The sequence below is a fragment of the Oncorhynchus keta genome, chromosome 30, assembly GCF_023373465.1.
Source record: "Oncorhynchus keta strain PuntledgeMale-10-30-2019 chromosome 30, Oket_V2, whole genome shotgun sequence".
Lineage (NCBI taxonomy): Eukaryota > Metazoa > Chordata > Actinopteri > Salmoniformes > Salmonidae > Oncorhynchus > Oncorhynchus keta.
Window position 1 is genome coordinate 55,887,188 of NC_068450.1, and position 11,075 is coordinate 55,898,262.

Here is an 11,075-nt window from a genome sequence, read left to right on the forward strand (position 1 = left end):
TCTGGCACTGCAGGATTTGAGTCCCTGGCGGCGTAGTGTGTTACTGATGGTAGGCTTTGTTACTTTGGTCCCAGCTCTCTGCAGGTCATTCACTAGGTCCCCCGTGTGGTTCTGGGATTTTTGCTCACCGTTCTTGTGATCATTTTGACCCCACGGGGTGAGATCTTGCGTGGAGTCCCAGATCGAGGGAGATTATCAGTGGTCTTGTATGTCTTCCATTTCCTAATAATTGCTCCCACAGTTGATTTCTTCAAACCAAGCTGCTTACCTATTGCAGATTCAGTCTTCACAGCCTGATGCAGGTCTACAATTTTGTTTCTGGTGTCCTTTAATGGCTCTTTGGTCTTGGCCATAGTTGAGTTTGGAGTGTGACTGTTTGAGGTTGTGGACACGTGTCTTTTATACTAATAACAAGTTCAAACAGGTGCCATTAATACAGGTAACGAGTGGAGGACAGATGAGCCTCTTAAAGAAGAAGTTACAGGTCTGTGAGAGCCAGAAATCTTGCTTGTTTGTAGGTGACCAAATACTTATTTTCCACCATAATTTGCAAAGAAATTCATTAAAAAATCCTACAATGTAATTTTCTGGACTTTTCTTTCTAATTTTGTCTGTCATAGTTGAAGTGTACCTATGATGAAATTTACAGGCCTCTCCCATCTTTTTAAGTGGCAGAACTTGTACAATTGGTGGCTGAAAAGTTTTTTGCCCCACTGTATATATATATATATATATATATATATATATATGACAGAGAGAGAGAAACAGAGAGAGAAACAGAGAGAGAAACAGAGAGAGACCGAGCGAGCGAGCGGGGCTCCAAACCATTCAACATCTTTCTCCTTTTGCTTTCCACATCCGTAGTTAGTCCTAAAAGCGAGAGAAAGTACACTCCACACCATCACTGAATATCTCTTATTTTCTGGAAGTAACCCCCATGTAATATAGATTACTGATGTCAATGCATTATGGATATAAGACTAACACTAAATGTTATCCTTGTCAACATATTGTGTAATTCAGTGGTGGCTCCTCAGTGGAGGAAGGGGAGGACCATCCTCCTCAGTGAATCTCATAAAAAATAAAATAGTGAAAAATGTCATAAGTTAATAATTATGAAAACACACTGTTTTGCAGTGAAGGTTTACAGTAGCCTCAGCAGCACTCTGTGGGGTAGCAACATGCTATAGCCGGGGGACAGATGGCTTCCGTCCTACTCTGGGTATATTGACTGCAACACAAAATCTAGGAGGCTCGTAGTTTTATTATATTAGTTATATTTCATTATTTCTTTACACAATCACTTACTTATCTAGCTAGTTTAGTCTACTCAAATACCTGGCTCAAAAAGAGGGATGATATGTTACCTAGCTGGCTATGACTATCCAACACTGGAACTCTTCCAAGTCAAGGTAAGCTTTTGGTTTTACAAATGTATTGCCACCTGGGCCCGCCGGTGTAACTGCTAAACTGCTTACTGGCTGTACACTGTACTGCATGATTGTCGCGGGTTTACTAACGCGTTAGTTCTATTAGCTACAGAATGTTGACTGTGAGTTTAGCTAATATGCTGACAACGATGTAGGCTGTGTGTAGCAGTTATGGTAGGAAGGTTTGACTGGGAAAAGTTTTTTTGCCTCGTCACAGACAGGTGAGAGGAGGAGAGCGCATAGATGTGAGAAGGAAACAACAAGCTGTTTATATGTGGCTATGAAAGTGAATTCTTTGCGTGTGATCAGGGGTGTATTCATTCCGCCGATTCTTTTAAAACTTTCAAGGATCTGACCCCTTTTTTCAATTTTCGCCTAAAATGTCATATCCAAATCTAACTGCCTGTAGCTCAGGACCTGAATCAAGAATATGCATATTCTTGATACCATTTGAAAGGAAACACTTTGAAGTTTGTGGAAATGTGAAATTAATGTAGGAGAATATAACACAATAGATCTGGTAAATGACAATACAAAGAAAATCATCATATTTGAAATGCAGAAAGCCCATAATGTATTATTCCAGCCCAGGTGCAATTTTGATTTTGGCCACTAAATGGCAGCAGTGTATGTGTAAAGTTTTAGACTGATCCAATGAAACATTGCATATTTGTTCAAAATGTTGCATCAAGACTGCCCAAATGTGCCTAATTGGTTTATTAATACAATATCAAGTTCATAATTGTGTGCTCTCCTTAAACAATAGCATGGTATCCTTTCACTGTAATAGCTACTGTAAATTGGACAGTGCAGTTAGATTAAAAATAATGTAAGCTTTTTGCCCTTTTCAGATCTATGTCCTGGGCTTTCTTTTTGTGTTACTTACAACCTCATGCTAATCACATTAGCTCAACCGTCCCGTGAGGGGGACACCGATCCCGTAGAGGTTTTAAACGGATCCGGCCACCATTGGTGTGATCATATAACAGTGCATACAGTACCTAGCAATGTCCCTGCTATTTCATTTGAAACTAATCCACCATTTCAACCCATTGAATTCTGGGTAGGGTGGTCGTGTGCCGTAGCTTGAAGATATTGGCTCCACCGGTTCTTCATTCGATAACCACTGACACTAAATAAACCATGTCAATGCTTTAATTACCGAAATCCACTGTGGAAAACAAATAACGCCATTCCCCCACAACTAGCTCCTTGTCACTCCTCCCTGAAGAAATAGTTCCTTTGGGAGACAGACAGAAATCACTGGAGGCGTCTGTCCACCCGAGTGTACAGTCCCCTCACTGAGGAGGAACTCAATAAGAGGACTGAGTGGAGTGACTTGATCAGCTAGACCTAGCACCATAGACCCCTAATCATTGAAGTCTTGGTCCCGGTTAACGGGAGCTACTATTGAATGGAAATGCCATTGATCTGGAAGGTCTGCTAATGTGAGCTCATTATTGAATTAATTAAGCCTTGGTTAGTTGAGACGAGAGATAGAGGGGAGAAGAGAGCCAGAGAGAGAAAGAGCCAGAGAGAGAGAGAGAGAGCGAGAGAGGAAGAGAGAGAGAGAGAGAGAGAGAGAGAGAGAGAGAGAGAGAGAGAGAGAGAGAGAGAGAGAGAGAGAGATGGAGAGGATGATGGAGGATGGAGAGAGATGAGAGAGAGAGAGAGAGAGAGAGAGAGAGAGAGAGAGAGAGAGAGATGGAGGAGAGAGAGAGAGAGAGAGAGGAGGATGGATGGAGAGAGAGAGAGAGAGAGAGAGAGAGAGAGAGAGAGAGAGAGAGAGAGAGAGAGAGAGAGAGAGAGGATGGATGGATGGATGAGAGAGAGAGAGAGAGAGAGAGAGAGAGAGAGAGAGAGAGAGAGAGGATGGAGAGGAGAGAGAGAGAGAGAGAGAGAGAGAGAGAGAGAGAGAGAGAGAGAGAGAGAGAGGATGGATGGATGGATGGATGGATGGAGAGAGAGAGAGAGAGAGAGAGAGAGAGAGAGAGAGAGAGAGAGAGAGAGAGAGAGAGAGAGAGAGAGAGAGAGAGAGAGAGAGAGAGAGAGAGAGAGAGAGAGAGAGAGAGAGAGAGAGAGAGAGAGAGAGAGAGAGAGAGAGAGAGAATGGCTATGGTCATTAAAACAACATCTTCAGAGGATGGTGGGATCACATGACATGACCTTTGGTTATTCTTGGAGGAGAGAAAGATGATGGTCCACAACTGTTTCCAGTGACTTGTGGTTAATTAATGGTTTGGGTGTTAGTCTCATAGCATAACGTCCCTGTCTAAATGGAAATACCAGCATTGGCTTTAAGGATAGTATGACCAAAATATTACTCCTCGGTAATGGCTCTCTTCTTTATATTTGCAGACCAGTAAGGGAAAGAGGATAATATTTGTATGTCTAGTCAATGGCATGTACTAAGCATTTCAATTGATTGGTTCAACATTGATAGGTTCAACATTAAGTATTTTGTTGTCATGTGATACATTTTGTTTGTGCTGTTTGGAAATACTTCCATTGCTATCATTTCCATTCCGTTTGAAAACCCCAGACAAACGCTCTCACCAGAACAGAAAACCAAATGTAGAAGAGAGAGGGGAGGGAGACCAGACATCTCATATATCATCGTATCGCTTTAGGTGTGTGGCTCGTGCTGCACTTTGTTGCAGACGTGCCCGCGACAGTGCTGCTGTGAAGGGTTAACCGGCTGTGAATGGCGTTGAAATGGCGTTGACTACCCCCACAGGGGGCGGGGTTAAAGCGATAACCCCGGGTTCTAACCCGAACAGCGGTAGGGGCCGTCAACGCCGCCACCCTGCGCTGATGTCATGATTGGATATCAGTGACACAGCTCGCGCCTCGGCCACCCCCGACACAATATGCCGCTTTAATTAACCTAATCTCCACAATCACCGCATCTCCAAGACCAAGGCTGAAAATTAATGAGTCAAATGACCCTCTTTCATTGGAGCAAAATTGGTTTTTCTAAAAGATTATGGGATTAAACTCCCTGTTTAAATCCTTAAAGTGCTCCAAATACCCCAAATATTCATTACGCATGACACAAAAGGAAGACAGGAGCCACTCATAATGACTTGCCTTCTAATCGTTTCTAACCAGGAGCTCACCATCTTACAAGCCACTGGTCATCATACAAGAGCCTTTCTCTCTCATTATCACAGGGGACATTTACATGACATAAGGAGACACAACAGGCTGGAAATGTATGCATGAATGAATAGGGATTGTTTTTGATCAACAGTGTAGCGTTCCCGGGCTGGATTGGAAATCTCATCCCTGAGAGTTGAAAGGCAGCGCTGTTGTCAATCGGCTTCAGCTACAGTGAGGCTCCCTATCTTACTGATGCTAGGCTTAATCATTTCCTGATGTTAGTGGGTCTGATGCGCGTGAGGTCTGGCTCCCATAGATATTTTTGGACTGAATAATAAATCAATAGCTGAAGAGCCATCCCACCGAGCAGACAGCTTGGGCTTTCCACCAGGGTCCTCTTATGGAAGAAATGTCCTTTAAAAGGTTCCCAGAGAAGATTTTAATTGAAGGTGATTGAGCGCACTTCTCACCATGTCCTTTTTCCACACAGCAGGTGGTGGCTTGTTCTCTGACAGCGAGAGAGAAAGATTGTCTTACAGTGTGTGTGTGTGTGTGTGTGTGTGTGTGTGTGTGTGTGTGTGTGTGTGTGTGTGTGTGTGTGTGTGTGTGTGTGTGTGTGTGTGTGTGTGTGTGTGTGTGTGCGTGTGTGTGTGTGTGTGTGTGTGTGTGTGTGTGTGTGTGTGTGTGTGTGTGTGTGTGTGTGTGTGTGTGTGTGCGTGTGTGTGTGTGTGTGTGTGTGTGTGTGTAAGGGAGGGAACGCTGTCTTAACAAGAGCAGAATTGACGTTGTTTTGGGTGGAACGTCATCTTGATGGTTGCCAAGCGTTGCTGACATTCAATTCCACAAAATATTGTGGTGGGTTTTAAAGGTCAGGACCAAGGACAAGACCCCACAATGAGATCTCTGTGAATCCCAGGGAATTCTTAGTATAGTTAGTGTCCAGAATAGACTTCAACTGTAATTGTAGGATTAAATGTATCAACTTCATATTAGTATGACTGGAAATGTAATTCAAACCAATTTATGTCCTAATAGTCATAATATTCCAGTCAAACACCCACAGGAACAAACACATTTCAAAGTTATACAAAACAAATGATGTTCATTAATAATACAAGCCATTTAGCAGACTCTTTTTCCCGAAAGCGACTTCCAGTCATTGCAGGCATACGCTTAACATGTGGGTCGTCCCAGGAATCGAACCCACTACCCTGGCATTACAAGCACCATGCGCTACCAACTCAGCTACAAAGGACCGATGAATAACATAAGTAATAGAAGAGATACGGTACAATCTACACACCCCATCTTAGGGGTAGGCATCGTGTGGTTGCAATGATAGCAACTATGTGGCGATCGACTGTTCAGGCTTGAAGATAGCAGTTATGACGTTCCCGTACTCACACAGTCAGATAGGACTGATGTATAGCTAACACGTTAGAGGCCGACTCGGGGGTCTAAGTGAAACCTCGAGTTGGTCCTCACACCGAAGGGTTAGGTGTTCTTTCCCTATGTTAGAAACTGTGGCTCGTTCTACCATCATGTTTAAATAGCTCCTGATGATCCCGATAACACCTTGTGTGTGTTTCTGTGTGGGAGGCTGTACCAACTCAGACAGTGAATCACCCCCTTAGACCGGTTAAACATAACTAAATGTAATCGAGAATGTAATTTATGTCAAGTTGTGGAAACGTCTCAAGGGTGATCAATGGAAACAGGAAGCACCTGAGCTCAGCGTCGAGTCGTATATCAAAGGGTCTGTAATACTTTATGTAAATAAGGTATTTCTGTTCATGATTTTTAATGCATTTGTAAAAATGGCTAAAAACCTGTTTCCGCTTTGTCATTACGGGGTATTGTGTGTAGATTGAATTAGGGCATTTTTCATTTAATCAGTTTTAGAATAAGGCTGTGACGTAAAACAAAATGTGGAAAAAGTCAAGAGGTCTGAATACTTTCCGAATATGTCACACTTCAGTCTTTCTGGTGAGTGCTATGTCTTTACATAATCTATACTCTAGGGATTCGGTCCAATATGCAAAACAAAATAGATAGGCTCTCTCTCAGAGGTCAAGCCACGTCATGCTTTCCCACATATGCCAGCCAATAAAATGTGTTCATCACAGCCCCTCATTGTGTGAATGTATGAATACATCTAGGTCCCACTGGGGTCGACGTGGATCTGAGAGAAAAACTTGGCAACATTGGGTATGGAGCTGATATGATAAGACAGAGTGGCTGGGGGTTTGAGGTGGTGACTGTGTGTGTTTGGGGAGGTAGAGAAGGTCCTGGGAGGTCCCAGGGGGCCTCTTCCTCTCTCAATGCCCAGAAATTAAGAGGAAGCCTGGGGAGTGTTATCTCCCAACCCCTGGCGGTGTGCTGGAGATGCCAGGTGCACCGTTCGGCATTCAAAGGGACCCAGTAGATACAAAGGTGACATTTTAGCATTGAAAAGGCGGAGGGGGGTGGGGGTGGGGGGGTGAACAAGGCTGAATGGAGGGGCCGGATGCCCATACTCACAGGGGAACTGGGGATACGAACCCTCCCCTTTACAAACGGCGGCTCAGCACCGGCTTCCTTAAAAGGTGAGTAGCAATATAATTAGAAAGATAAACCCGATGAACGTGGGGACCTGAGATAAGCGCTAATGAGAAGGAGATGGAGGAGGCAGGATAGAGAGAGGGGGAGGGAAGGAGGGAGAGTGGGTGGGTGAGAAAGAAAGGGATAGACAGAGAGAGGGAGATGAAGGGAGGGAGAGAGAGAGAAAGAGGGAGGAGATCTAGAGAGAGAGAGAGATAGAGAGGGATGGATAGAGGGAACGAGAGAGAGAGAGAAAGAGAGAAAAAGAGGGAGGGAGGCAGGCAGACAGCCCTTAGGGTTATTAGTGCGAGATGACACTCTGGAGGAGGCCAGGACCGCCAATCTGATCTCTCTTCCCTCCCGCTGGTAGAGACTACTTTATTTCCATCTGGGTACAACATCCACACACTGTGAGGTGTCACTGATTATCTATATCACCCCTTAGAAAGGCCATCAGACGCCCCCTCACTGCTCCCATGGAAGGCCATCACCTGCCTCACACTGGCCCCCCTTGCCCTTACTGCCCCTGGTGACGTCATCAAAGATGGACAAAAGGTCGTCGGTTCATCAGAGGAACAATATTTAATACCGAACCAGTGATTGTATCGATAAGAACGGCCAAACTGGTTGAGCTACCAGAAATAAGATGATCAATCAATGTTGGGGTCTCCGGTCACCTGTTTTAGCTTCTGCATTAATCCAATCACATTATAAGAGAGTATAATGGATTTGTGCACTCTAACAGAAAATGGCTTTGAAACCACATACAATTAGCAAAATAGTTGGGGAATCATAGCCATATCAACATAATGGGAAATAGCCCAAGGATTTGAAATGAATTAAAGAAGGAAGGGGTAAATATGTATGGAAAGTTTTTCGACTTTAATTTATTATATTAGGATAGACCATTCATCAAAACAATTTGAAGTGAACATTTTCGTATTGATTTTAATCTGCCTTTGCTTAATTTCCCTCACGCTACTGTATTTTCTCTCTCAGTTCTCTTCTTGTACAAAGCATTGGAGTCAATAATGACCAGGTTAACCACTAATCTGGGATATTTCATGCCATTACAGAATATATCATAACATATTTTGTTTGAATTTAAAGTTATGAGTCTACAGTAAAAATATGAGTATTTGACATTAAAAATTGTGCTGGTGCATTTTAAATATGGCCTCAATCATTTCACCTAGTAGACACAAAAATGGAGTAGAGGAAGCATTCAATTGCAGTACAGTAGTCTCTCTCTCTCTCTCTCTCTCTCTCTCTCTCTCTCTCTCTCTCTCTCTCTCTCTCTCTCTCTCTCTCTCTAAAACCCATTCAAAATCCCTGCATTTCATAGCACAACAGAGAACGGGGTCAAATATGGAAATCCAAATCCCGTTATTAAACATGATGCCTCTTATAATTACAAGAAAGCTTCTCCCACCCTCCATAGCCCCATATCCTAACACTCCAAAAGTGTCGACACAGCCCCTACTAATTCCTAATTCCTAATGCTGCCATAACGATGAATCTTTGGGGCCCTGTACACAGACAGATCTACTTCTTTCCCCAGGTATGATCTCACAATGCGTAATCTCTTCATATTCCTGCGCCCGTCAGCGCGTGACCTCCACAGGCCAGCGCTCACCGAATGACAGCGCGCTCATCTCCGCCTTGCCATGCTGTGTTAAATTCATGAACACGCCACACACACACTCACGCACACATCTCCGGTGTAATGCTTGCGCTTTGACACCCCCAATTACAAGCCGCCACAAAAATACATCTCAAACAGAGATTGTCTGGTGAACGGTGTAGTTTTCTCTAGGGGTGAAGGAGAAAGAAAGGCAGGCACCCACATCTTTCGGTTGAGGTGCTTCGAGTGTGTCGTCGGCTTTGATGATTTACTTTTGAATTGTTGTTCCTGTGAGAGGGGGATGATTTGTAAGGAGTTGGAAAGAGACCCAAATACATCAAGAGTTGTTTGATTTTGGACAGCAAAACAAACAGGTCAATGTTTTTTTTTTTTTTGCGTTTCTCTCAAACTAGGGTGACGCGTGCTATGTTCACTAGAGTATCCAGTAAGGCACGTTTGCCCTTTCAAAAACAGTGAGAGCGAGGTCTACTTCAATTCGCTTAAAACAGAAAGGGCTCCCACCTGCAAATGCTACAGGACTCACTTAAGGGAAGAAAGGAGGGATAAAGGGAAAGAGACAGAAAACAGTTGAGAAGCCCCCTGTCTCGAGTAGGAGAGAATTTAGCTTGCAAATCATCACCCTGCTGCTGCAGACAGTCTCTCTCTCTCACCCCCCCTCTCTCTCCTTTTCTCCCTATCTCTCTTCCTCAACCTCCCTCTCCCTTTCTCTCCTTCTCGCTCTCTCTCTCTCTTTCTTTTTCCTTGCTCTCGCTCACTCTCTCTCTTTCTTTCTCTTTCTCAAAGCCAGCTGGAAAGGCTGTTTCAGTCCTGTTTCTGTTATGGAGGTTATCTGACCTCACCGTCGCCACTAATCCGGCTTAGTTCACTTAATGATGCCACTTGTGGTGCCCCGAATGCCGCCGAGAAGTCTATAAACTGCTTCCATTAAAATGCAAATCCAACGGGGGGGGCAAGTGACACAAAAGTGGGAGAATTCGGCCATAGAGCCCCGCCGCGTCAGGCGTGCACGCTGCAAATACTCCTATAATAACTGATGCACTGATTATCATTCCGCCAGCACATTGCTGATGAAATAGACTCAGTCGGCCAGCTCGAGAACACAACGAGAAGGAGACAAAATAAGAGAAAGAAAATCCCAACCTATTTCATTTTGGAGGGGACTCATACATTTTTTTGTTGTTGTCAGGAAATGAACAAATGGTTATCAATGTAACGAGGGAAATCTCCTATCTATAGGGTCCCAGGTTTTTCTTGCTGATATTATTTGCTCCGTATAACACAGGAAATGAATTCTCTGTGCGGTTTTCTGTGCGGCTCCTCACTTCCCCTTTCACCTTTCTACTTCCCAGTTTTATATGGATGTCCCTTACAGAGAGGATTCTTTTCCCCTCTCTCTCTCTCTCTCTCTCTCTCTCTCTCTCTCTCTCTCTCTCTCTCTCTCTCTCTCTCTCTCTCTCTCTTTTGATTCAGAGTAGTTGTCCCGAACAATAACATGCCTTCCACAGAAAGACAGCCATGCGGTGCAATGCACTAGTTTCAATTGACAGAATTATGTGTTGGGGGGTTACAGGAAGATTTCCTCTAGTTTCTGAGCTGGGATTAGGTATAGTACAATCATCCTACCTCTAGTGTTTGTTTGTGAATGTATGCATTTGTGTGTGTGTGTGTGTGTGTGTGTGTGTGTGTGTGTGTGTGTGTGTGTGTGTGTGTGTGTGTGTGTGTGTGTGTGTGTGTGTGTGTGTGTGTGTGTGTGTGTGTGTGTGTGTGTGCGTGCGTGCGTGCGTGTGTGTGTGTGTGTGTGTGTGTGTGTGTGTGTGTGTGTGTGTGTGTGTGTGTGTGTGTGTGTGTTGTGTGTGTGTGTGTGTGTTTGCGTGTGCGTGTGTGTGTTTGCGTGTGTGCGTGCGTGCGTGTGTGCATGCGTGTGTGTGTGAGTGAGTGTGTGTGTTTGTGTGTGTGTTTGCGTGCGTGCGTGCGTGTGTGAGTGAGTGTGTGTGAGGTGGTAGTTTTTACAGGTTCCATATTTATTACAGACAACACATACTCTTAAATCAACTTCAGCATTTGCATGTAACAACAGGATATGAGAATGTAACTGTACGGCCAAAGAAAGTATTCACTGGTAAATAGCCCCTGTCGTTGACACCAGAGATTTTCACCTTTGTGATGATTACCTACTATAGCCTACAATTGTTTCTTGAGCACAAAAATTTAAAGGGCCTCACAGCCATATCATGTTTTATAACAGAATAATGAAACATCCAACGGTTCGATCCGTTTATAATATCTTATAATATCTTATAATATCTTAGACCATTGTC